We start from the raw sequence: 27,988 nt of genomic DNA on the forward strand, positions 1-27,988 counted from the left end.
TGTTTTTGAACTTCATATATTTGTTTAACAAAAATAGCATATTTGAAAATGAGAATTAAAAAGAATAATCTAGTGTTGCGTTTTCTAGTCGGTCAGTATATAAAACACCCTAATAATGTTTTAATATTAAAACAAATGTTGCTGTACATATTCTTGCATTGCGTCATAAATAGCTTTCTGTTGTCCATTATTACATCCGTGACGTGATAACCATTGCATGAAGTTCCCCGCATCTCGTTGTATAAATAGAAAATACCCGAGTATTTGTGATGCCTACAAAAATCATAAGATATTGTCACGTAATAATGAATAAGTCAGTTTTATTCTATATTAGATATAAGGGATAAAAGATACACACAGTCTGTAGTATCTTTTCTTATAAACCGACTTATGCAATGCGCAAAATGGCATTTTATGGTCAAAATTCTGAAGAAGATTTATTTCATTTTACAACGAATTTAGATGAGTAAGCGGGTGCAAATGTGTATTATAGTGTTCCGATATGAAGAAGTCCATGTCATCGCTAAGAAACCACAAAAGTTCGTTCATATGAAGTAATGAAATAAGAGGTTAAAAGTTTAACTATGTGCATAAAATTCTCTGAAAACTTTTTTATATATACTTTCAGATAGGTCAGAAGATATTGAAGATAGAAAAATGGGACTGAAGGACGAACGTACATTCGGAGTGCTTCTCCGTACTATAAACTTTCCGCTTTACAAAGCAGAAATATTATACAATTACAGCCTTTGTATGAGGTCGATACGAGGATATATCTACCTGAAAGAAGTATGTCGTTTGAAGACGAAGTATAAGGTCGATATCCTTCTTTAGGTTGACATATCCTCGTAACAATCTTCTACAAAGGATACATGCAATTGTTATATTATCATTTTCAAGGCACCTGAAATAGAGCAGACATTCATTTGATTGGTTGTTATAATTGTGTCACAAAGGATTGAGGTTTTTAGATTTCAATTAAAAGATATACTAAAAATAACTATGCAATATCACTTTTCTATCTAACGTTTACAGTCTACCTTTGAAAATAGAGTTGAACATGTGATGCATTCTGAACAAATTAAATAAGTTAGAATATACAAAAAATAATATAATAAATTGATTTTGCAACTTAAAATGTCGTTAAGATTACGTTAATGTTAAAGATTATCTATATCTTAAAATGATCAGAAAAAAAATCCAATCGCTGGTCTCGATTTACAAAAAAGAGAGAAGGAAGATGTCACAGAGGTAATAAAAACTCATAAGCCGAAGAGAAACAGACAAGGCAATCGCAAAAAAAAAAAAAAAAACGCAAAGCGTCTAGAAGTCATACAATTGAAAAGTCAACCAAACATTACATAGAAAACGAATGACCGGGCAACACGACCCCCATAAATATCTGGCAGACCTGTGCTGCAGATTGGTAAACAGATTTTGCCCACATAAAAAGACATATGTCTAACAAATCACTCTGAAATGGTCAAAAGTATATAAAAAAATATGCATAATCATGAGTGCAAGGAAGAACAGGAATTTGCAGAGCTAACTTATGAAACTTTTACTAACATTGGGCTTCTCGGATAATATTCTAGCTTCTTGGTTATACATCTAGGCTTCCATCTTTTGAATGTGTAGACCTGAATGAAAACTCCACTGTGATCTCAATTAATTTTGATCGGTCTTGACTACTTACAGTCAAATTTTAAGGGTCATCACTTATCACAGTCAAACATATTAATCTCTATTAGACGAATACTTGTCTAGGCAGGTTCTTCCCGCTGAATTGGTTATCATTCTGAACATATCTTACAAGGTCATTTATATCATAAGGTCAATTTACGCTGTTCCCCTAGGTGACATTAAGGTATAGGTTGTACCGTATTCAATTTGTTTCAATCTGAAATGCATATTTGCACTATAAAAATATATTCTTTTGACTACACTTCCATTGGTGTCATAAAGGTTTGCAAAGTGACCAAACCATGGAAAACTTAATTTCAATCTATTTTTTTCATCATACTTAAAAAAAAAAGCACACAATTTGACGGCAAAAGGCTGACGATTCTAAAATTTGACGATCTGCGCTTTTCTCTAAAGAATTAAAAAATATACTGCATGGTACTTAATTAAATGTATATATATAGGTATTTTTCAGAGATAAAGAAGTACCTATAGCTATGAAATAGACATACACATAAAGATATCAGTAGTTTACACATCTGTAATGAATAACAAACTTGAAACAGTTAAGGTCCATGAAGAAGTGTCAATTATAACTATATGTCTAGAACAACTTTAACAATTAGAGATACAACCTATTTCGGTGTGTATATCGGGGACGGACGGACCGACGCCAAAGGCAAATAATTAAATTTGCAATATATGTATTTTGACAATCTTTATTTGAAGTATAATATTTTGTACTCTTTGAGATTATTATTACGCATTAGAAACTTAAGTCGATAAGATATATTCAAAGCACTCGACGAGCAATTAATAGCCTAATATTGAGCTGGTAGATCTAATGAACCTGTCAGTCATATTTACCTTCTCATGTATTAAAATCTAAGTCTACAAAATCCAAACAATTTGACAGTGGTGATAATGACACCTTCTTTACCTAGATTTATTTTAATTCATCTGGATAATTTCATTTTTATGTTTGTAGCATATATCGTTTTTTGTTGCCAATGGGTTTTGTTCAATTCCGTTATTTTGTCCAATCAGAATAAGGATTTGTGACATCATGCATGCCGTTACCATAGTTAAGCGTCTTTTTTAAATGGGTCACAAACCGAAATTATACTGACTGCGTCTAAAAATGTGGTATGCAACTTCCCATCAGAGTCTTCATACTGAGTATATATTCCAAAGATGACGCTTTATTCCAGAATTTGCATTTTGTGTCAGGATTTCGATGGAGGGTTGCTGCTTACAAAAAAGCTTTACACCAACAACAACGAAACATTTTTTGTGTTAGGTTGGGCCAATTTTAAAATAACTATATAAAGATAAACAACACTACAAGAACTAAAAAGTGTACGATACTAGTCCTTAAAAGGCTTCCAAATATGTTAACCCTGTCCACTATTTAACTTTGTATGCATTATATCATATATTTACATTTATGGAAGTCATTTTCATTATTTGAATTGTGCATTCAGTTGTTTTAATTTCACTCATTTGGGATTTAGCAGATACAATTGATATTCATGTCCTATGGAGCACCTGAGATCACCCCTGTTTTTGGGTGGGTTCGTGTTGCTCTGTCTTTAGTGTTCTGTGTTGTGTTTTGTGTATAGTTGTTTGTCTGTTGGTCTTTGTTTTTTTTTTTTTTTTTTCGACTTATGAGTTTGAATACATGTCCCTTCGGTATCCTTTGCCTCTCTTTTACACATACAACATCAAAAAGTTAGATAAACATACCAGATATATGTTATATATATTGAAATACACGGCTGTTTGTGGTCCTATTTGTGGAATAGCAGTTACTGACTTTGGTCCAATTGGTTCATTTACGAACCGCTGGTGAACTTGTGACTTTGATGGCATCTAAAAACGAATTCTTATACATATATTTCTTTAAAAAAAAACAATCAAAACTAATTAATAAATGATAAACCAATTACACATAATGGTATCAATGAGTGAATTACAATACGAAAAACTTTACTACTGTTCTTTAAAATAGAAAAAAAAACAGGAACACCGAATAAATCAAAATAAAAACATAAATATAGTACAAATGATTTAAAATTAGTAAACTTTTCCTATTAGCACTCCAATATTATTTGTTACACAATGTGCTAGTGACCTAATACAATATATACGGAGTCATTTAATTCCATAAGGGTAGAGAGCAAAGCTCGAACCCCATATGGAATTTACTGACCCCGTATATATTGTATTAGGTCACTAGCAAACTGTGTAACGAATTTATCTTACAGACTATCTTAACTTGTGAAATTTAGACTAGTGGCATATTATAGTAATCAAGTCTTCAATATTAGAACTTATATGGTCTATACAAAAACAAGTACCAACACTAACAATTTGTTAGCTTCTTATGTGTTTCCTGCATTTATTTTCAATCGTTTGTCATCAATTTCTTCGTCTGTTGTCTGGGCAAAATGTTTCAGATTTTTCGTCAACGTTATGATGTTTTTATAAAGGGACGTAACACTGCTACTAACCACGGTGTATTGAAATAAACCACGCCTTGTGACCGAATATTAAATACACTAGTATCCGCATGTTCGCTTTTAACCAATGATATTCCTAAAAATGTATAGGAGGTAAGATAGTAGAAAAACAAAGAATATGGGGTATATATAGATATACAAGTCTAAATTGAAAACAACGTTCAAACCTATGATTGCGTTGGATAAAAACCGCAATTTTAATACGTGTGCATGCAAAACAAATTTCTTGATAGAGGGGTCTAAAAACAGCACAAACAACATTTTCCAAAAGACCAAAAAAGTGAAAAAGTATATTTTAACAAAACGCATTAGACTAACAGGTCGAACAACAGATGTTCTTAAACCCTGCTGACTGCCATTGGCGATTGCCAAATAAACGGATCACAAGATGTTACAAAATGGATCTTTTAAAATTCATAAATTTAATACCAAACAGAAAACAATAAACTTGCGGAAAAGATAGTATACCGCAAACAAAAGGTGCAAAAATTAGTACACCATATCCGGATTTCGACAATTAATGTCTCTTCAGTGATGTTAGGGATCGAAACGTTATTTGGAAGGCCATATAATTTACCTCAATTTGGGATAGACTCTTGAATTTTGAAGAGTCGAAATATTAGAAATAGGATGAACGGATCATATAAACCCGAAAGAAAATATAATACAAGCCCAAACGAAAAAATATAAACAAGTCTAAATTGAAAACAACGTTCAAACCTATGATTGCGTTGGATAAAAACCGCAATTTTTATACGTGTGCATGCAAAACAAATTTCTTGATAGAGGGGTCTAAAAACAGCACAAACAACATTTTCCAAAAGACCAAAAAAGTGAAAAAGTATATTTTAACAAAATGCATTTGACTAACAGGTCGAACAACAGATGTTCTTAAATCCTGCTGACTGCCATTGGCGATTGCCAAATAAACGGATCACAAGATGTTACAAAATGGATCTTTTAAAATTTATAAATTTAATACCAAACAGAAAACAATAAACTTGCGGAAAAGATAGTATACCGCAAACAAAAGGTGCAAAAATTAGTACACCATATCCGGATTTCGACAATTAATGTCTCTTCAGTGATGTTAGGGATCGAAACGTTATTTGGAAGGCCATATAATTTACCTCAATTTGGGATAGACTCTTGAATTTTGAAGAGTCGAAATATTAGAAATAGGATGAACGGATCATATAAACCCGAAAGAAAATATAATACAAGCCCAAACGAAAAAATATAAACAAGTCTAAATTGAAAACAACGTTCAAACCTATGATTGCGTTGGATAAAAACCGCAATTTTTATACGTGTGCATGCAAAACAAATTTCTTGATAGAGGGGTCTAAATACAGCACAAACAACATTTTCCAAAAGACCAAAAAAGTGAAAAAGTATATTTTAACAAAACGCATTTGACTAACAGGTCGAACAACAGATGTTCTTAAACCCTGCTGACTGCCATTGGCGATTGCCAAATAAACGGATCACAAGATGTTACAAAATGGATCTTTTAAAATTTATAAATTTAATACCAAACAGAAAACAATAAACTTGCGGAAAAGATAGTATACCGCAAACAAAAGGTGCAAAAATTAGTACACCATATCCGGATTTCGACAATTAATGTCTCTACAGTGATGTTAGGGATCGAAACGGTATTTGGAAGGCCATATAATTTACCTCAATTTGGGATAGACTCTTGAATTTTGAAGAGTCGAAATATTAGAAATAGGATGAACGGATCATATAAACCCGAAGGAAAATATAATACAAGCCCAAACGAAAAAATATAAACAAGTCTAAATTGAAAACAACGTTCAAACCTATGATTGCGTTGGATAAAAACCGCAATTTTTATACGTGTGCATGCAAAACAAATTTCTTGATAGAGGGGTCTAAATACAGCACAAACAACATTTTCCGAAAGACCAAAAAAGTGAAAAAGTATATTTTAACAAAATGCATTTGACTAACAGGTCGAACAACAGATGTTCTTAAACCCTGCTGACTGCCATTGGCGATTGCCAAACAAACGGATCACAAGATGTTACAAAATGGATCTTTTAAAATTCATAAATTTAATACCAAACAGAAAACAATAAACTTGCGGAAAAGATAGTATACCGCAAACAAAAGGTGCAAAAATTAGAACACCATATCCGGATTTCGACAATTAATGTCTCTTCAGTGATGTTAGGGATCGAAACGGTATTTGGAAGGTCATATAATTTACCTCAATTTGGGATAGACTCTTGAATTTTGAAGAGTCGAAATATTAGAAATAGGATGAACGGATCATATAAACCCGAAGGAAAATATAATACAAGCCCAAACGAAAAAATATAAACAAGTCTAAATTGAAAACAACGTTCAAACCTATGATTGCGTTGGATAAAAACCGCAATTTTTATACGTGTGCATGCAAAACAAATTTCTTGATAGAGGGGTCTAAATACAGCACAAACAACATTTTCCGAAAGACCAAAAAAGTGAAAAAGTATATTTTAACAAAATGCATTTGACTAACAGGTCGAACAACAGATGTTCTTAAACCCTGCTGACTGCCATTGGCGATTGCCAAACAAACGGATCACAAGATGTTACAAAATGGATCTTTTAAAATTCATAAATTTAATACCAAACAGAAAACAATAAACTTGCGGAAAAGATAGTATACCGCAAACAAAAGGTGCAAAAATTAGTACACCATATCCGGATTTCGACAATTAATGTCTCTTCAGTGATGTTAGGGATCGAAACGGTATTTGGAAGGTCATATAATTTACCTCAATTTGGGATAGACTCTTGAATTTTGAAGAGTCGAAATATTAGAAATAGGATGAACGGATCATATAAACCCGAAGGAAAATATAATACAAGCCCAAACGAAAAAATATAAACAAGTCTAAATTGAAAACAACGTTCAAACCTATGATTGCGTTGGATAAAAACCGCAATTTTTATACGTGTGCATGCAAATTAGTTTAAGGTAGGCGGGTTATTGGTAACTTTCCTCCAATGAACTAGCCTGTTCGACAAACCTGTGTGCGCTGATGCGTGAAAACTGGCTATGACATTGTAACCGCACATGTCATACATCGGAATATGTCGTGCGTGACCAATGTTTATTGTAGTATTGGTCAGATAATATAAATATTCCCAGCAGCAAAAGACAATTACCAAATTCGTTTATTATATATACATGTATATTGTATGATAATTACAACTGTATATTACTGCTAATGTTTATAATCTGATTCTCATTCAACAAATTTCGAGTGTCCAGGTGATGTTCACACCATAACGGGCTTGTAACAAAAGACACATTATTATGATGATGGTGGTGTTTAACGACATTGACTGGCTATACAGCCCTCGCACGGTCGGCATTTATCACTGCGACCGATCGATAATATAAGACAAATCTGCGTGCCGTGTGCAGAGTGTCGTCCCTCCTCTAGTCTTATTGGTCAAATTTATCTGATATACAAGTTTTAAAAATGGAAGTTTAAATTTGCTTTTTGAAATATTATTTCAGCAGTGCCCCCGAGATACGGTCTTAAAGTGTTAAAGAAAAACAAAACTTTAATAGAAGGATGCATATTAACTATAATGTGTTTTGAAAAATAAATAAGTGAATTACGCAATTAGCGCATCTCAATCACTTTCGATAAAACAGTAATGCATTAATGTTACATCGTTGATTTTTTATATTTAGAAGTGATTTGTGACTGTTGTACGTATAAGCAGAGACATCTATACGCATTCTCGTTTAAGTTTACTATACACACACTATAAATCTTTCTTTGAAATATCAATCATTTTTGGGCAGACTTGCTTAATAAGTTTTTTTTATCTTATAAGCCTATATTGTCGTAAAAAAATTAGGGCCAATGAATTCCCCCCTCCCCCCCTCAGAGTAAAATAATTGTATATTTCATTTAAATTATTGTTTTAAAACGTAATATCCTTTGAGGTCAGCCAAACCCAAATTCAACAACCAGGAGTATTTCCATAGATCGCACAAGGTATTCAACTTGATAAATCGAAATTAAAAAAAAAGTTCTTCGCTATATTTCAAGAAACGTTTTGTGATTATTTACTCTAATCAAATCTGGCCAGGAAGAAATCAGCATTATTTTCATAATATTGAAAGTTTAAAGTTGTTTGTGTAATTTTTTTATTTTTTATTTTTACATTTCATTTATTTCAGCAATCTTTCAAAGTTTCTTTCGCCGGGTTTATTTTCTTTTAGCGGGTTTGATCTTTTTAAAGTGTCTTTCAATAAGTAATAGTACAATTTATTTCCATGATATATATACATGTACATATATATATATATGAATTCCTAAGTAACACTTGGAAATAAATTTTGAACAATGAATTTGTCACCATTTCGCTTTTGTCGTCTGCCCAACTTAGTTTGATCCTGAATATGCATGAAATACTTGCCACTATGCGTTAAACACACGGTAATTATCCACCAATCCATCTGCAATTGCGTTACCTCTGTTACATACCCGTCATTTTGTCACATGCTTGGTACTATTGTTTGAAAAAAATTCGTGTTGAAAGCCGATTTTGTCTTACATTTAAATTGTTCTTGTCCAGTAATACATTCCTTGAACAGGTTTAAATGTAAAACTAAATCCTATAAAATTAATTTGGTGCATTGGTTCTCTGAAACACAATTTTGTAAATTTGACCATGTCAACCCCCTCATGTAGTAGTGGTTTCGGTTTGTATAAACATACAACAAAAGTCTGTGTTGGTATAGTCAGTTATTGTTTCATTTTACTTAATTTACAATTGGTGACATCAAATAAAATGTTATTCACATGTGTGTTTTCTTCTGAAAAGAGTGTTTGTTTTTATATGAGGTGTTATAAATGGTCCCTCAATATATCTAAATGCCTGTATGGTATACTTAGCCATACGTTTTTTGTTTTTGTTTGATTGGAGTAAATTCAAAATCATGTTTCGAATAATAATCTTTTTTTTTATGCAAACCGAAGGATTTTAGAATCTGTAGTATCAATGTCTCGTTGTCATATCTCTGTCGACGATAGGTAAATATCTGCATGTTGTACTAAGCCATACGTTACTATTCGTCTCTAGTATGTAAAGTTTGTAAACGAAATTTAAATATGATATTTATATGCAAACTGAAGGATCTAAAATTTAAATGATTTATGTAAAAAATAATGAATACGGATCGGGGGTATGACACGAAGTCAGCCAGACTACCCGAATTATAAATCCTAGCCTCCGTACTTGTATGATAATTTAATCCGAAATTAAGCTTGTCAGATTAAAAAAAAAAAAACGCTTTGGTTTAGGACTACAGTTGAACAGTAGCATTTGCTAACAATCCATGCAAAATAGTAAAATGTATGTTCCTGAGCGTATAATGCTCAAAGATAGGGTTGTTATGTACTTTTGAACTTAGTAAGGTAGTATGGTTACCATGCAACTTCCTGTTATAACAGATACGATCGACGTGCACTACAGCGGAATTACGGTTTCAGTTGTTATAGTTCACACAAATTAGCTGGGCTAATTTGGTCTCTGCTGCATAGTTTATTTCATTGGCATTCATAGCCCACATCTTTTTATTCAAGAAAAGTCGTAAATCTTGAATATTCTGAAATAACTTTATGAAGCTTGATTGAGACGTAGATTCACTCAGATACCGATCATTGTTATCTTTTCTTCTTTTACACACATGAACCGCTGAAGTCAGGGATTCGGAATATGGCAGTTATATATATATTCTCAGTTTATATTTAATTTGAAGCATTATCGAACTATGTCAGCCCATTGGATTTTCATCTTTAAAATTCCCTTTGCATTAAATTTCTAAATGAGATAACATAAGAATAACTTGGAGTGTATACACGTACATGTAAAGAAAAGAAACCAACAGCAATATTTGAGGAAGACGATAGTGATGATGGAATTTTAACGTCTAGTGACATATATTACAATGCATGTCGAAACAGAACTTGAAATTGACATTAGGTATTAATAGAACCGTCGCTTTTCCAAAGTATTCACGCTTAGTTGGAATTTCACATGCTATTTCACAAGGTTCACATTATAGTTATGCAATATAACTAACAATTGTGATGACGAATTTCTTAAACTGTTCTAGAACGTTTTAATTGAAATATAAAACTGTGATTTTTCTATATTCATAACTTCGACGAAGCAAAGCAAGTTAGATACAATGTATAGATCTGCATAAAACCACTTAAGTTACGATATCCAATCGTATAGTATTAATTTATCGTATAATATGTAGTAGAAAAATCCGCCCGTTCGGAACAAATCTTAACTTGATTACCTTTATGCATACGGGCCCTGAATTTAAATCAGATCGGTTCTGCCATGGAGGTTTTTTTTTTATTTTCAAAATACATATTTTGAATTGTGACTATCTATAGTTCCGTATCTTTCTATCTGTATAAACCAACGATCGACAAGTGCGTACATTTTGTGAAATAAACATTTATATGTTTTAAAATGTCAATAATTATTGACAAGTAGTACAAACTTACATTTTTGAAAATTTACCGATGGAAAATATCTAAATAAATTGTTACTTCTTCAAATCTTTGGTTGGAATTAAATATCATTCATTACACCAGCAATGTAATTCATAAACAAGTGAGAGTAAACTTGACTACACGTATGAGTTTAGTAATGTATAGTATATCACTGTTGGACTCAAGACACACAAAAAAATGTACACATGATGTATATTATACCTGATAATTTTTAAATATAAAGTTCCAAATTACAGGCCGCGTACACTGCTCAGCAGTGAAGCGGTGCGTGAACCTGCATTACGTGTAATAAGAGTTTTTAACCGACAGGAAATCGCTTGAATACCTGGAAGTGTCACCTCACAGTACCTCTGGCAATAATTCCTTTAGCCATGCTGATGGTCAAGTTAGGGAATTAAATAAAGGCATTATATAAAAGCTGGGACATAATAATTTCTTATATTGTATAATAGTCCAAGATAAAAAAAGATATGAAGAAATTAGATTATTGAAAACAATTTTACACGGAACATCGCTAGTTAATTATGGCTTTAAACTATGAGAGAATCCATAAAAGAAATAGCTCTAAACTAATTCCCATATATTTACTTGTTTTATAAAGTTAGTAAAAAAAAAGTTTAAAAATGACAGATCATAATTATTTAAAAATATTAGAGAATGTAGAGAATTGATATTTTGAATTTGAAATCGATGGGCTCTTATCTAGGAGAATAAAATGTTAATATTTATGAATTTGTGCTGTTCTATATAAAATGAACATGATATCAATTTTTCATTCTTTTGCGGAGTTTCCCTTTAACTTTTTAGACTTGTATTGCTGTTTTGGGGGTTTTATTGTACTATCATGATACTATATTAAAATTCATTATTATACAATGAATAAATAATATTCTTAAAAATGGCATTGATAATTTCTCTTTTCGGTAAATGGACTTTTTTTTTGGCGCTAAAACTTCCGACTTTTTTTTGCTAAATGTCCTATCTATGCGCTAAAATATTCTCCACCGTTGATAGTGATACACTTTTGGTGAATTAATTGAATATGAATACACATCACTTTACATTATTCAGTGTAAAATAAGTTAAAATCATCACACGGCATTGCTTTAACACATGAAACTCCGAGCCGGAATATGTACAGAATGTATCAACAAGGAAATTGCATACACATATAGAAAACATAATGAAAGAGGGACGAAAGATACCAGAGGGACAGTCAAACTCATAGATCGAAAACAAACTGACAACGCCATGGCCAAAAATAAAAAGACAAACAGACAAATAATAGTACAGATGACAGAACATAGAAAACTAAAGACTAAGCAACACGAACCCCACCAAAAACTGGGGTGATCTCAGGTGCTCCGGAAGGGTAAGCAGATCCTGCTCCACATGTGGCACCCGTCGTGTTGCTTATGCTATTACAAATCCTGTAAGTCACATTCGTGAAAAGGGAAGGGTATTGTAGTTACGTCATAAGGAACATATCCGATATCATCTGTGAAACGGTTATTCCTTAACGGTCAACCAACTCGTGATGGCGTCCGTAAAATGTACGAAGGGATGATTTCAACTTCACCATTTGGAACTCTTGATTTAATAGCTTCCTTGTGAGCAGCAATCCTCTATCAAGGAAATCATGATAGGAAACACAAGCCCGGGAATATCGAATCAATTGGGAGATATATACTCCGTATGCAGGTGCTGCTGGATTGTTGCTACATAGAAATGGAAAGTTCACAATTGGGAAGCTTAAATCATCTCTTTTGTCGTAAAGTATTGTTATCAACCGACCCTCATTGTCAATTTCTAGATGTAAGTCAAGAGATGAGGCAGACTTAACTGTATCTGTAGTATCCTTTATCTCTAGTTCGATGGGATAGATTCGTTCAACATAGTCACCAAATTTTGTATTATTTAGTGAGAGAACATCATCTATATAGCGGAACGTAGAGTTAAAGGATATTGCTAACTTCTTATCTTTCTTCCTAAGAAGTTCCTGTATGAAGTCAGCCTCATAATAATAAAGAAACAAATCCGCAAGAAGAGGGGCACAATTGGTTCCCATTGGAATTCCGACAGTCTGTTGAAAAACACGTCCTCAAAACGTAACAAATATGTTGTCAATCAAGAAATCAAGCATCTTGATAATGTCAGTTTCAGAGAATTTTTTGTTTGAATCAGAGTGATTCTTTACAAAGTAGGATTTATCACTCCCCAAGACAAGATACTTGTATCTACGTTCGCCATTCTTTTTAATGAAACAAAGTAATACCAACTCTTTCAATTTGTCTTTTAGTTTGGAATGGGGAATACTTGTGTAAAGTGTAGAAAAGTCAACTGTTTTAATACTATTGCAAGATGAGAGAGTCTTAGATTGTATGTACTCTAAAAGATCTTTGGAATTTGTTAGTATCCACATCTGATTCACGCCACCTCTAGAATAGGCAGTTTCACAATAACTTTGGAACCCGGCTTTGATTGCTGATAAAATAGATGTTAATAATTTAGAAAGAGGTTTCGTGGAGCACTTGGAAGACCCAGCAATATACCGTTGTTTGTAAGGACACTTATGTAGTTTAGGTATCCAATACAGTGATGGAAGATCCAGTTCTTCATCTTTGGTTGAAATTCCAAAGGAACATAGAACAGACCTATGATTATCCAGGATTTCCTCTTTGGTAAGTGTCGTGAGGATATATGTTGAGTTTCCAAGTGAATTGTCAATACCTAATTCATTTATCAAGCAGTTTATGTAATGATATTTACACACAAAAACGATGTTGTTTGGGGCTTTATCTGCGGGGACAAAAACATATTTGTCATGAAGGTAGGACAAGTGTTTTGCAACATTTGGGTCTTTAAAAATTGATGTAGCGTGGGTATTGATATGCCCATTTAGTTTCTTAATTCGAATTTGTATCAACGACCTCACATCCTTAATCCATTCGGAAAGAGTATCTACGTCTTCTTTCTCGCGTTTAGCCCATTGCCTGGCATAATCCTCGACTGAATCCATCAGTATTTTGAAGTTGTATTTTCAATTGATGGATTAAGGCTCACGATATTTCGGACCTTTGGATAAAAAATTTCGCAGGGAAGTGTTATTGACAATGTTGAGGTCTCCGGTAATAACGTGGCCAGCCGGATTATATGTGAATTGGGAACTAGCACAGGTGCAATCAGGAGGTTTAGACTTGAAGTCGTCAATGTTGAGATCCTGCAAAACGTGTTTGTAATTGAAAATTTTAGTTTCAATTGGTTTGGTATAGGTATAAGAAATTATTGGTACAGACTGATATTTAAAATAAGGAGGTATTTTCGACTGAACTAATTAATGATGAAGGATATTGCCTAAGTTGACGCCATCGATACCTTTGTTAGCAAATGAAAGTTCTCTTTTCTCTTTTTCATCTTTTCCAATGCGAACTGGTTTGAAAAGTCTGTGACTTGCAAAATCAGCTTAAATTCTGCATTCCTACTTTCTTACACTTCACGCCAGTCCATATCACAGCAAACACAAAAACATCTTTAAAATGTTTTTAAAATGTTGTGTCTAATTTCATGAAAATATCACAAAAAAAACGTGAGAAAAACATTAAATGTATGGTAGAATATATATCACTAAAATGTTTTCTAATATATTTTCTAAAATATTTGCATAATATAATTAAAATGTTGTAAAGAAATATCATGATAATGTGAAAAACAATGGCGTATAAAACATTTTGATAATCTTTTAAAATATATTTTCTAAAAATATTTTCTGAACGTTTGAAAAACATCATGAACATCAAATAATGTTATAAAAATGTTTTTGGATGTTTTCTTGCAAGTGAGAATGTGCCTAAAAATGTTTTCAAAATGTTTTAAGAAGATGTTTTTGGTTGATATCTAGATCATATCAATATAAAAATGTCTGTACTTTTGATTGAGTTTCCTGCTTTTTTAAATAACAAATCATTAGTTAAATTAATTTATACACAGTGATTAATTCTATATACAAACAAGAATAAATCAGTTGTTTTGCTAAGCATATGAAATTCACAATTCAAAGTCTCTAAAAACAAGAAGTATCTACAAATTTTGACACATCCAAAATGGCAGACACAACTCATCATGGTCAAGCCACTTAACAAATATGAAGTCATTCTGTTCATCAGCATTACTAATTAAAATAATGAAAAATTTCAGAACATTCAACTTTTGAAATACAATGTATAAGCAAACAGGAAACAGGTGTCAGATACAAAAATGTTCACACATCACAGTTCATCACTATCAAGCAGCTCATTAAATATGAACTCATCTTTATCAGCAGTTTTGGGAAAAACAGTGATGAAAATATTTGTTGGACAAAATCCGACAAATATAGGTGGACAGACGACAGACAGTGCAAGAAAGCCCACATTCCAACCACAATGGTATAATGTTTAGTTTTTCACTCTCAACTTTTATTACCTATCTTATAAACATCATGCATATGTCAACCTGAACATGCATGACATATTTGCCATTGGACATTATGCAAACATTATACACATTTTTAAGTTCAATTTACATTGACTAAAACTTGTGTCCCAAATTCAGATTTTTCAATACAACTTCTCTTTCTAAACTAAAACGATACACTTCTAATAGGGTTACATCTTAAGTCAATAATCATTGATAATTGGCTGAAGAGATGAGAACAAAACACCATTTTACATCAACTATTTGATTTATTTAAGAATACATTGAAAAAGTCAATCAATTGTCTTATTCAAAATCACTTGGAATGTCTTGTAGTGTCTTATATCTTTTTCTTGCTGTGCCATGCTTCTGAAAAAAAAAAATCTTACATTCATATATAAATTTCTTGCACATTCCTATATTATAGAACGATTCACGTTGCCTGAAGGATATACATCCCCTCCCCTTTAAAGGTTTGAAACAAATAATGATGATAGTCTGTCGGAAGGGAACGATAAATGGCTGACCGTGTTAAGAGAAAGCAATATGCCACGCTGAAAAAAAAACCACATAAAAAACTTTATAGACTAGATATGTGTCCAGTCAAGAGTCTTGTTTTATTATACTCGTTGATTGTTGTCTATCATATTTTCTTTTCTTTTATTGTTTTGTATAAATCAGGCTGTTGTTTTTCTTGTTTTTTTTAGTTTTCATTAAATGCATTGTATCATGTAGGGGCCTTTAAAAGCCCTGCTACATAATGTCATTAAACATCTTATTGTCCTTTTTAAGTGTTAAACTCTGTAGAGTGACATAGTTTATAACTTGTCATTTGTATCTAAGGGCATAGGATACAGTCCTAGAAGTATACTATAGGCACATAATAACTTATCGAAGTGTTACGCATTGTTTTCGCAATGATGATAATAATATAACATAACTTCCGAGAAACACACAGATGTCATTAAATGAGTTGTTTATATGTATTTGAAATACTTCAAAGGAAAGCAAATATGTTGTTTATGAAAGCACACTGTTGGACTAAAAGATTGATTTAAATAAACAACTTGTTTCTTTTTTGTCACAAAAAAAATAATTTATTCAAATATCCAGATATCTTTTCTGTATTGTATGCCCTTAATCTTATCTTGAATGTAATGCATTGTTTATGCTAAATATTTGAATTAAATATGGAATAACAGTAATTCTGTATGAAAATCTTACTTCAAAAAAAAATTCTCCTGAAAGGTTGTAGACATTCCAAAGAACCTGCGCCACTTCCAAATTGTAAACCTGCATATTGAACTTGTCCTTTGTGGCTTTTCTTTTAGCTCCTGTTAAAAAATAAAAGATACATTGTATGTACATTGTGTGTATGAAGCAATAAATATAATTTTAAGCAACAGTTTATATTATCTTGCTTGTACTGAAGTCTTACATAGTCTTTGTAATGTTCATTAAGCTGTTAAGGGAAATTGAATTTACTGTTTTGCAAATACATACATACACTGATTTTACTAGGAAAAAAAATCTTCATATTCAAATGGTGCTTATATTAGTGTTATTGTAACTTGTTTGTGTGCCTCGGAAACAAGGTATTGAGTCATGCTTATTGCAAAAGTTGTTGTTGGTTTAAGTCTGTCAAATTTCTTTTTCATAATGTGTATTTAATGTAGGCAGTTAGTTGTTTTGTTTCAATTGTGTTGAGAAAAAATTAACATTTGTTTGTCAAGGCTTCAAAGTGGACTATATGGCATTGGTTTTCTCAGTTTTGAAAGCCGTACAGTGACCTATAATTTCTTTTATCCAAGTCATTTGAATTCTGGTGGATAGCTGTCTCATACACCTTATCGCTATTTCAGTATTTGGAAATCTGTCCAGCTTGAACTTTTTACGTCAGCATACGTCATACAATAATACACCTTATCGCTATTCCCGCTTGACCCGAGAATCTATCCTGCTTGAACTTTTGACGTCAAACAACAATCACTTTTCCATTGTGGCATCAGATATTTTTTATGATGACGTCAAAATTTTAAGGGAACTTGTGACAGTTGTGTGATGTCCAGTAATGGCAATCAACTAGCAATAATAAATATAAATAAATAAGCTTTATTTAGGGTCGGCAAGGTATACAAACAAAGACAACATAAGCTATAATGAGCTTTTAACCGACATACAAATAAGGTGTATTACTTTCAATTGTGGTGTCAAATATTTTCTAATATGACGTCAACATTTTACTGGAACTTTTGTGATGACCATGGCCAGTAATGGCGGACAAATAGCGATAAGGTGTATTGGCAATCAAACACACAAGCCACATATCCTTATAATTTTTTTATATCCATGAACAAATTCATAATTGGTGTACATAGATGCTTGAACAGTGGCGGATTTAGGGGCCCCGACCCCCTTATGGAGCTACTTATAAGATAAATGTATTGACTATTTACAAGTTTCACTCCAAACGTTTGCTTGCCTTGGGCAGGGGCCCCCCTTTATTCAAAACCTTGATCCGCAACTCCAGAAAGTTAAACAGATGTAATTTGGTTCCGATTATGATTGAACACACACAATGAATGCCCAAGTTTCATCTTAACAGATTAATCATTCTTACCATGTGAGTATATATCGCGTAACAAACAATTTTCTTGGCTCTCTTTGTTGATATCCTGTCTTCGTTTCGAAATTCAAATTTCAAAATCATTTCCGGTGATAAAACAAAAGTCGATTCCGGAAAAGGTCGGTTTTCCGTAAGGCATATAAACGATACGAAAATTGAACTTAGTACAGTTACAGTTTTCATTTATTAATTTCTAAAATATACACGAACGAAATGAATAAACATTAAAGAAAGGTGATTGTTTATTAATACAATATTGCTTAATTTAATGTTGACTCTTTTGAATTTTAATATAAGAAGGAATAAAAATCTGACTTCAAGGATCTTCAAGATATCAATTAAGGATTTCAACCGTAGTATCTTGCTTGTCATGATATTGATGAAATGTAGTACTATATCTTATCCTGAAAAAAACGAGCTATTTCCACAAAATGTTGTTTGTGGGGTTTTGAATAAAGTTTAAATAAAATGTTATTTTATATCCGTAAAACATGTAAAATGTTGAATAAAATATCAGTAAAACTATTAAGTAATGTGTATGCAGAATATTTTATAGAAAACATTTAGCTGATATTTTTCAGATGTTTTATGTGAAACATTTTAATTTTACGTTATAAAACATTTTATGCAAATAGCAAAACTATATTTTCTGTAAAACATTTTTTTGCAGAATGTTTTTTTGGATATTTGGAAAATATTTACTTTAAATGTTGTTAAAATATAAAAATACCAATTGAAGAAAATATTATTTTTTTATATCATAAAATATCTACGGGATATTTTAGAACAAAATGAATGTTTGAGAACATGAATAAAAGATATTAGCAAATAATATTTTGTTAATGTTGTAAAAACATTTTACTTAAATGTTAGAAATAAAACATTTCAAAAACAATAAAATAAACATTTTTTTTATGTTTAAATGATATCCTATTGAAATATTTTGTGAGAGACGTCCATATGATATTTAAAAAATGTTTTTAAAATGTTGTGTGTTTGCTGGGATTACAACAATCTTATATTGTTTTTTCGTTTTTGTTTATAGTCTGTATTACATGTACATGCATTTCTATTTTGTTTTTCGTCCTTATCTAATGTATTTTGTGATTATATTTGTAAAGGGAGAGGACTTCACTAATGTTGTTATAACTTGTGTTCAATCCCATTTGCTACTTTTGGAAATTACGTATGTTTAAACAAAAAACAAAACAAAAATAAGGTCAACGGAAAGAAGTCACACACAAAAAAAAAAAACTCACGTAAAAAGTAACAAACTTGTACATTTGGTACATGTACGTGTATATGTAAGAAAAAAGTCACAGAAATCACTACTCCATGTCATGTTATAGTGTTTTTGTTTTATGGGTCTTGTATTTTGTATAAACAATCAAAATTTGTGGTATTTCTACGCACCGGAAAAAAAAGTTGTTTTAAACATTTTTCAACTATTTCCCAATAAGTTCAATAATAGAAAAAAGAATATTTTGTAATCACAGCACACAAGCACAACTTAATTTAAAAACTTACTTGTCATTACTTCATATTTTACTGGATAATCAGACTTTTATGGAAGTTGTATTTTGAGTGCAACTTTAGATACGAAACCATATTGATATTTTGTAAAAAAAAACCTACACACTGCAATAATTCTGTATTTTCAACAAATTTCAATTTTTCTAGGAGAAAAACAATCAATAGGAAAACATGTTCCCGTTGTAAAAATATCTGTTCGAATGGGAAGAAAAATTATTCCCATAGGAAGAAAAAATGTTCCCCTGGGAAGAAAAATCGTTCCTATGGGAAGAACAATCGTTCCCATGGGAAGATAAACTGTTCCCATCGGAAAAGTTAAATTCCCATGGGAACTTTTTGTATTCTTGTTTTCCCATGGTAACTTTAAATTTTCCCATGGGAACTTCTAATATTCCCATGGGAAATGTACTTTTAATCAGCTGTAGTGACAACAGTGACAGCAGTGACATGTTGGGACATATTTTTGTTATCTTGTAAAACAACAAAGTCAGATTTGCCAATTCTGGAATGGCAATTTTGTCCCGCACAGTGCTTCTATATCACCAGCACGATGAAAACCCCATATTTCAGCCCAATAACTTAAAACGGATCCAACCATACTATCAAATAGAAAAATCTGTTGTTCAGTAGTCACATACATTTGTTTCAATGAATTTATAAGTGAAGACAACGCTTTTGAGTTTGCAAAAAAATTCCATTATAGTGGAGCAGCACACCGAGGTATACATAGGAGTTCACAATTTCTAATTCTCTGTCGTTGAAATAAAAACGGTTTCTTCTGTGTAGCTTATCAAAAGCCTTACGAAAGTCCAAGAAGGCACAAAACAGCTGAAGTTTGTGTACTAATACATGTGTTATAGTTCCATGCAATGTAAAAATGGCATCTACAGTTGAACGACCAGAACGAAATCCAAACTGATTGTCTATTAATTTCTGTTCGTCTTCCGACCATGAAAGCAAACGCTCCGTTAATATGCTAGTAAATATCTTAGAAAGAATGCTTACTAATACTATCAGCCTGAAGTTGTTTGGGTCCGACAAGTCACCGCTTTTGGGTACAGGGATAACTATACATTCGGTCCAATTATCTGGATATATTCCATTGTCAAACATAGAGTTGAAAAGAATTTTAAAAATAGGCGCAAAGAAAAGAGAATTAGCAGCTAACATTTCACCAATTATATCGTCACTTCCCGAACTTTTGCCTGTTTTAAGTTTCTGTATAGCTTTTTTAATTTCATCTTCTGTAATTTCGGAATCAAGAATATCAATACTTATGTCACCAAAGTCGGTATTGTTTAATAAATATAAAACTTCATCACAAAGTTCTGGAGGGTTCGATCCCAAAATCTTTTCGAAATAGTTCAACATCTCATCATTTTCAACTAAACATTTTGATCTGTTTTTCGGCGGACCAAAACTTTCTAGGTTCCCTTTTTGCAATATTACAAAGTTCAAGGCCTTTTCTTTTTTTGTAGTTAAACTGTGCATTACGTGTAGCTTTATTAAATTTGTTTCTAGTCGTAACATATATAGATATAAGAAGATGTGGTATGAGTGCCAATGAGACAACTCTCCATCCAAGTCACAATTTGTAAAAGTAAACCATTATAGGTCAAAGTACGGTCCTCAACTCGGAGCCTTGGCTCACACCGAACAGCAAGCTATAAAGGGCCCCAAAAATGACTAGTGTAAAACCATTCAAACGGGAAAACCAACAGTCTAATCTATATAAAAAACGAGAAACGAGAAACACTTATGAACCACATCAACAAACGACAACTACTGAACATCAGATTCCTGACTTAGGACAGATGCAAACAAATGCAGCGGGTTTAAACGTTTTAATAGGTACCAACCATCACCCTTATCTGAAACAATAGTGTAACATCACAACATAGAAAGACACACTATAAAATATCAATTGAAATGGCTTAACTCAATCAAAAGACATATTAACACAAGTGAACATACACTGAACGAATAAATTTGATCTATGATACAATGTAAATAAAAAAATTAATAAAATAAGGGGTGAATAAATAAAGGCAACAGTAGTATACCGCTGTGAGATGTTAAACAATTTAAAAAAAAAACAAACTACAACAACCTTGAACAAAAAGCCGCCAAATACAATAATAAACACAGGTAAATGAAAATAAATTTGTTGTAAGGTATACAGTTTAAATGGAGAACGGAAATATTTTTTACAAAATAAATAATTTTGTTGTTCATAGTACAAGAAGTGAAAATTTATAGTCATACCCAACACTTATCAAAGCTGGTATATAGACGAGATATATCCCTGAATAAGTAAACATTAAACAACAAAAAGGCATTACAAATAGTCTCAACAGGTCAAATTAACAAGAAAGTACGATTTCAGAGTACTCGCAGTTACTGACAGCTAGTTAAAAGCCAAAAACAATTAATAATAAAAAATCATGCATCAGAGACTAAAATCAACTAAAACACATCCCAGGGATTTAGTATTATAACGGCATGGACAGTCAAAGAAGACATGACTTGTGCAATGCCAAACATAAATGTATCGACCGGCAGTAGGACAGTTGGGAGTTAACCTCTTTATAGAAAAAAATGAACGTGGATGTGTCTTTATACATCCCGTTTGAAAAGAATACAATTTAGTTATGTTTTAATTTGCTGATGACAAAATCGATATTTGTGCCAATGTAAACTATATTCAAAGATCTAATTATAACATTGGTAAGATAACCTTTACTAATAAGTTTGTTTAAAGGTTCGATGAGTTTACACCATGTACACGGATCACATAGTGATTTCCGCGCTTTTAGTACAATATTACCGTAAAATTTAGGATGTGAAACACCGTTTTTAATAAGTACAGCCAAATTAACTAATCAAATCTTTGTATCTATGAAATATGAATGTCCATATTTGTGTCTGTCGGATAACACATATAAAAATTCCTCGCAGTGTGAAATTCTATTCGAGCGTTTAAAAATATGAGGGATTAAAAGCCATACTAGAGGTGTTTTTGATTATTAAATGGGAAATCTTACAGTCTGCACTCATCTTAAAACAGTACTTGGTATATCACGAACATCAAAGAAAGAGCTAAATGCCCAAATTCTGTGCATCTGGATAACTTGAAAGGCGAATCACTTTGAAGCAGTTGATAGATATAAGAGAATTCTTCGCGACAGTTATACCAGTTGGAACAGGTAATAGTTCTCATTTTTAATGAGCTGTAGAGGGGGTTCCTGCAAATAGGAAATTCTGAAGTATAAAATTATTTCAAGGCTGGGATAAATTGATACAAACAGGCATCAAACAAAGCATTTATATTATCAGATGTAATGAATTTTACCAAACATACATGTACATTACATGTACAAATGTTTTTAAGATGGAATTAAAATCAATTTCCTGTGGAAGTTTCCAGGCATATTGATATTTGATGCACTGTTTATTTTGGAAAAAATAAAATACATGTACTTTATCATTGTAATCAATTCTAGATTTTTACCTATGTCAATGTTTTCCTTACTGACAATCATGACATCATTCTGGATTTTTATAAACCCTAGTAAACCTTTTAGTGCGGACTGAAATTATGGATGTACATTGTAAGCAACTATACATTTGTTAACCTGTTTATCATGGAGAGATGGAAGTCTGTTCTAGTGTCAAAAATACATATTAAGCATACCAGTATATCTATTTCATAGGATTTGTGAATTTAGTGACAACCAGTACCATTACCTTTGTACTGAATATTTTTACCACGTCTACATTTAGTGTAATTACTGAGCAAGGCTTTTCTTGTGGGTGCTTCAAGTTGTTTAGTAAGGAACAGTGCTACAAATTTGAAGTTATGGACAGTATAACCCAGTGTAATGACACGTATATACCATGATTGAGCGCTCTCACTAAGAGTAGTATAAAGGTTCTTTGTACAGCGAGAAGTTCATTTTTATGCATTATTCTAAGATTTGTAAACAGACAATCTACATGTTTATATGGTAAAATTGTTGAAGTATGTCACATTATTTCCTTAAAAAACTGTAAGCTTAATGTATTATTGAAGCATTGAATGACCTGTAAAAGGGCAATTAAAGCATTATACATTTTTTTCCAGGCATAAACAATCAGATTTATTAAACTTTTCCAGAAAACTGATAACTGCAAATTTTTGACAGGTGTTTAACCATCTGTACTGCCTACTGACAAGTCCAAATTGTTATTCATGTTTATTGACCGTAAAAGGACGAAACTCATAAGGCCTGACAGAATACCAAATTATTTTGTTATATCAAAATTTTGTGTGAACAGTAATTCGCCGTTTCAGAATCTGCATTCTGGGGAGTTTCATTGTTCGTACCCCAAAATGAAAACGACATCACGTCATTGGTTGAATTTCAATTGTTTTGAACGTTGCTAGCCAATCCCAGCGTGTTGGTGTACGCTTTTAAAAATATTGCCTAGAATTCATTAGATTCTGAAACGGCGAATTACAACACTGATCTATTTTTATAAAAAAAATTAACATTGCATACATTTTGTAGTACTCCTTTAGTGTTAATAAAATTATTTATACATCGTCTAGTATTAGGGCATTAAACACTTTAAAAGAGGGACGAAAGATACCAGAGGGACAGTCAAACTCATAGATCGAAAACAAACTGACAACGCCATGGCCAAAAATAAAAAGACAAACAGACAAATAATAGTACAGATGACACAACATAGAAAACTAAAGACTAAGCAACACGAACCCCACCTAAAACTGGGGGTGATCTCAGGTGCTCCGGAAGGGTAAGCAGATCCTGCTCCACATGTGGCACCCGTCGTGTTGCTTGTGTTATTACAAATCCGGTAAATAGTCTAATTTGGTAGGTCACATTCGTGAAAAGGGAAGGGTATTGTAGTTACGACATAAGTAACATATCCGATATCATCTGTGAAACGGTTATTCCATAACGGTCAACCAACTCGTGATGGCTTCCGTAAAATTTACGAAGGTATGATTTCAACTTCACCCTTTGGAACTCTTGGTTTAATAGCTTCCTTGTGAGCAGCAATCCTCTATCAAGGAAATCATGATAGGAAATACAAGCCCGGGAATATCGTATCAATTGGTAGATATATACTCCGTATGCAGGCGCTGCTGGAATGTTGTTACATAGAAATGAAAAGTTCACAATTGGGAAGCTGAAATCATCTCTTTTGTCGTAAAGTTTTGTTTTCAACTGACCCTAATTATCAATTTCTAGATGTAAGTCAAGATATGAGGCAGACTTAACTGTATCTGTAGTATCCTTTATTTCTAGTTCGATGGGATAGATTCGTTCAACATAGTCACCAAATTTTGTATTATTTAGTGAGAGAACATCATCTATATAGCGGAACGTAAAGTTAAAGGATATTGCTAACTTCCTAACATTCTGTGCAAGCAGATGCCTATTGTTGAAAGACACCAATGACCTTTATATATGTAGGACTCTAAAGTGCGATGGGGACGCTAAAACGCGATGGTCACGCTAAAGTGTGATGGCTCACGCTGAAGTGCGATGGTTTGATACACTAAAGTGCGATGGTATGTGCTATTTATTTGAACACGCTAAAGTGCGTTTTTCCGCAAAAGTTTCGACGTTAGCAACGTTAAACAGCATTATGACGAGAATGTTTGTCCAGATTAAGGGTTTTTATTACACAAGAAAAGAACGAAGAAAGAAAAAAATGATCACCGTGAATCTGGGACATTTTTGGTCGTTGCTGGAAGAGGTTAACTTAATTTGTAAAATTGTAAAAATAAATTTAATCAAAACTACTTGGGGTTCCAAAAAAGTCTTCTTTTTTACTTTCGAATTAAATAATTCTATTAAAAAAAATTCAATATGGTTTGTTATTTCTGTTGAATAATGAATATACGTCAACTAGACAGCAACCTAACGAACAGATGTGTTGTAGCATCATATGATTGCCAATACGACAACCCTGTAGCCAAACCCTTATGTCATTAATGTATTCAACTTTAGGTTATAGTATGACCTTTAACGCGGATCATAGTATTCTATTAAGACCAAAGGGCCTCAAAACAATCAATGTAAAACAATTCAAACGAGAAAAATAACAACCTGATTTAAATACAAAACAATAAACGAACAGCAAATATGAAATATACCAACAAACGACTACCACTAAGGGAACTACCATTTCATTTTTATGGATGCATTCTTTTTTAGTTGTAATTTCTGTCCTGCCTTCTTATTTTTCACTCTATTCGGTCCTGCCTTTTTTTTTATAATTGGTTTATCCTGACTTTTTTTTAACAGAAATTGTCATCCTGCCTTTCTTTACTCAAAACTCCTGGCCTGCCTTTTTTCAAATTCCATCCTAGCCCCCCTCCCCATAAAAATCAAATGGTAGCTCCCAAGAAGATGTAGTATGAACTATCCATCCAATCCCAAATGTCGTTCGTGTATGCAACTAATAATCATACGGCCTTCAACGTAAAGCCTTAGCCCATAACTCATAATAAGCTATATAGGGTTATACAATGACCAGTGTAAAACAATTCAAAAGAGAAAGACTACGGCTTGATATATAAATAAAACAATAAACGAAAAGGTAATAGGAACTCAGCAACAAACGAAAACCATTGTCTAAACCACATTCCCGTTTCACCATCGGACTTTAGCGTGTCATACCATCGTGTCATACCATCGGACTTTATCGTGTTATCTGATCGCACTTAAAAAAGAAAAACCATCGCACTTAAGCGTCTGACACCATCGCACTTTAGCGTAGACCATCGGACTTTAGCGTGACCATCGCACTTTAGAGTACCATCGGACTTTAGAGTCCTACATATATATGTCTCTTTGGTTTTTTACAATTCGCGTTATTTTTATATGTCTCTATGGTTCTTTACAATTCGCGATATTTCATATAAGTAAATTGTCAAATCTTACATACACAACGAGTGTGGAGGACATTTTTACTGGCTCATTTGCAGTGCCAAAAAAAAAGAAGAAAAAATGGGAAACAGATGGGATATGAATCCAGCATTTATATGTAGCCTTAAATGTAATTACCAAACCATATAATGTTCCACTTAAGGAAACTCATAGGAGTTATCGTATGTTATATCTTAATGTTTTCCTTATTTATAGAATCGTGTGTTGATGATGGCCTTATATTTGTTTGTTTGTTTTGAGGCCCTTTGGTCTTAATAGAATACTATGCGGTGTAAGCCAAATTGAATGGTACGTGTTAAAGGTCATACTATAACCTAAAGTTGCATACATTAATGACATTATGTCTTGGATAGAGAGTTGTCTTATTGGCAATCATATGATGCTACAACACATCTGTTAGGTTGCTGTCTAGTTGACGTATATTCATTATTCAACAGAAATAACAAACCATATTGTAATTTTTTTATAGAATTTTTAAATTAGAAAGTAAAAAAGAAGACTTTTTTTGGCACCCCAGCTGTTTTGATTAAATTTCTTTTTTTACAATTTTACAAATTAAGTTAACCTCTGCTATCAACGACCAAAAATGTTCCAGATTGTGATCATTGGTTTCTCTCATCTTTCTTCTCTTGTATAATAAAAACCCTTAATCTGGACAAACATTCTCGTCATAATGCTGTTTAACGATGCTAACGTCGATACTTTTGCGGAAAAACGCACTATAGCGTGTTCAAATGAATAGCACAGACCATCGCACTTTAGCGTATCAAACCATCGCACTTTAGCTTAGGCCATCGCACTTTAGCGTGACCATCGCGTTATAGCGTCCCCATCGCACTTTAGAGTCCTACATATATTAATTCAGCTCTATTTGTCCTTAGGTTATAAGTGTCGTCTAATTGCTGTCTTATTGACGTATATCCTACATCTTTGTTGTTCTTATAGGTAGTCATAAAATGTTTAATATGTATTTGTTATATTCTTATATGAATGTTCTGGGTACATATGTAGTCACAACGGATGAAAATGATGCATAGTTCTTGTTTAGGACCCCTTTAATATTTAGAACATAAACGATATTAAAAGATCTTAATTATGTGATAAGAGTTAGTTTAAGTATTTAAGCCATCGAGCAGCCTCGATTTCAACAATTGGACAGGGGCATGTTATGCAATCAAAGTTTTTTCATAATCAATATTCCTGCATACGGACACCCTTTTTTCCCACTTGATAATTGAATTTTGATTTGTATATGTAAAGGTTTATTTGGGTGCCTTAAAAAATAAATTAAGATTGCAGACATGTCCTAAATCTGAAAAAAAACTGCGGTCTGATATTTCTATGATTTTATAATTCATCAAAACAACTTACCTCATTCTATTAACTCTAATGTGTTGTTGTTAATCAAAAAATTCTAAACAAACCATGCAGTGGCAATGAAAAATGTATGGAAAGATTTTACCGTCCAAATTTATTTCTTGTCGTTTTACTTTTAACTGGTGGATTTATGTAAAGGGCCTCTTTCTTTGGAAATATTATCTAAAAATTACAAAAGTCATAATAAATATTAATGTCGGGTATTCAAGTGGAAAATGTCAGAACTATCTCAAAAATATTACCCATGCAATTCCCATG

The 27,988-nt window shown here is 32.4% G+C and overlaps 2 long non-coding RNA genes across 2 annotated transcripts; both read right to left on the bottom strand.

Moving 5' to 3' along the window:
* On the bottom strand, window positions 1-27,848 carry LOC127711714 (uncharacterized). Its single transcript, XR_007986861.1, has 3 exons — window positions 27,725-27,848; window positions 3,430-3,555; window positions 1-273 (listed from the first exon to the last, which is right to left on the bottom strand). It is a non-coding gene; the product is annotated as an uncharacterized LOC127711714 (long non-coding RNA).
* LOC127711712 (uncharacterized) lies at window positions 15,479-17,299 on the bottom strand. The gene is made up of 2 exons (XR_007986853.1): window positions 16,454-17,299; window positions 15,479-15,598 (listed from the first exon to the last, which is right to left on the bottom strand). It is a non-coding gene; the product is annotated as an uncharacterized LOC127711712 (long non-coding RNA).
* Window positions 27,849-27,988: the final 140 nt, after the last annotated feature.

Source organism: Mytilus californianus, unplaced genomic scaffold (assembly GCF_021869535.1).
Source record: "Mytilus californianus isolate M0D057914Y unplaced genomic scaffold, xbMytCali1.0.p SCAF_8, whole genome shotgun sequence".
In the NCBI taxonomy this organism is placed as follows: Eukaryota; Metazoa; Mollusca; class Bivalvia; order Mytilida; family Mytilidae; genus Mytilus; species Mytilus californianus.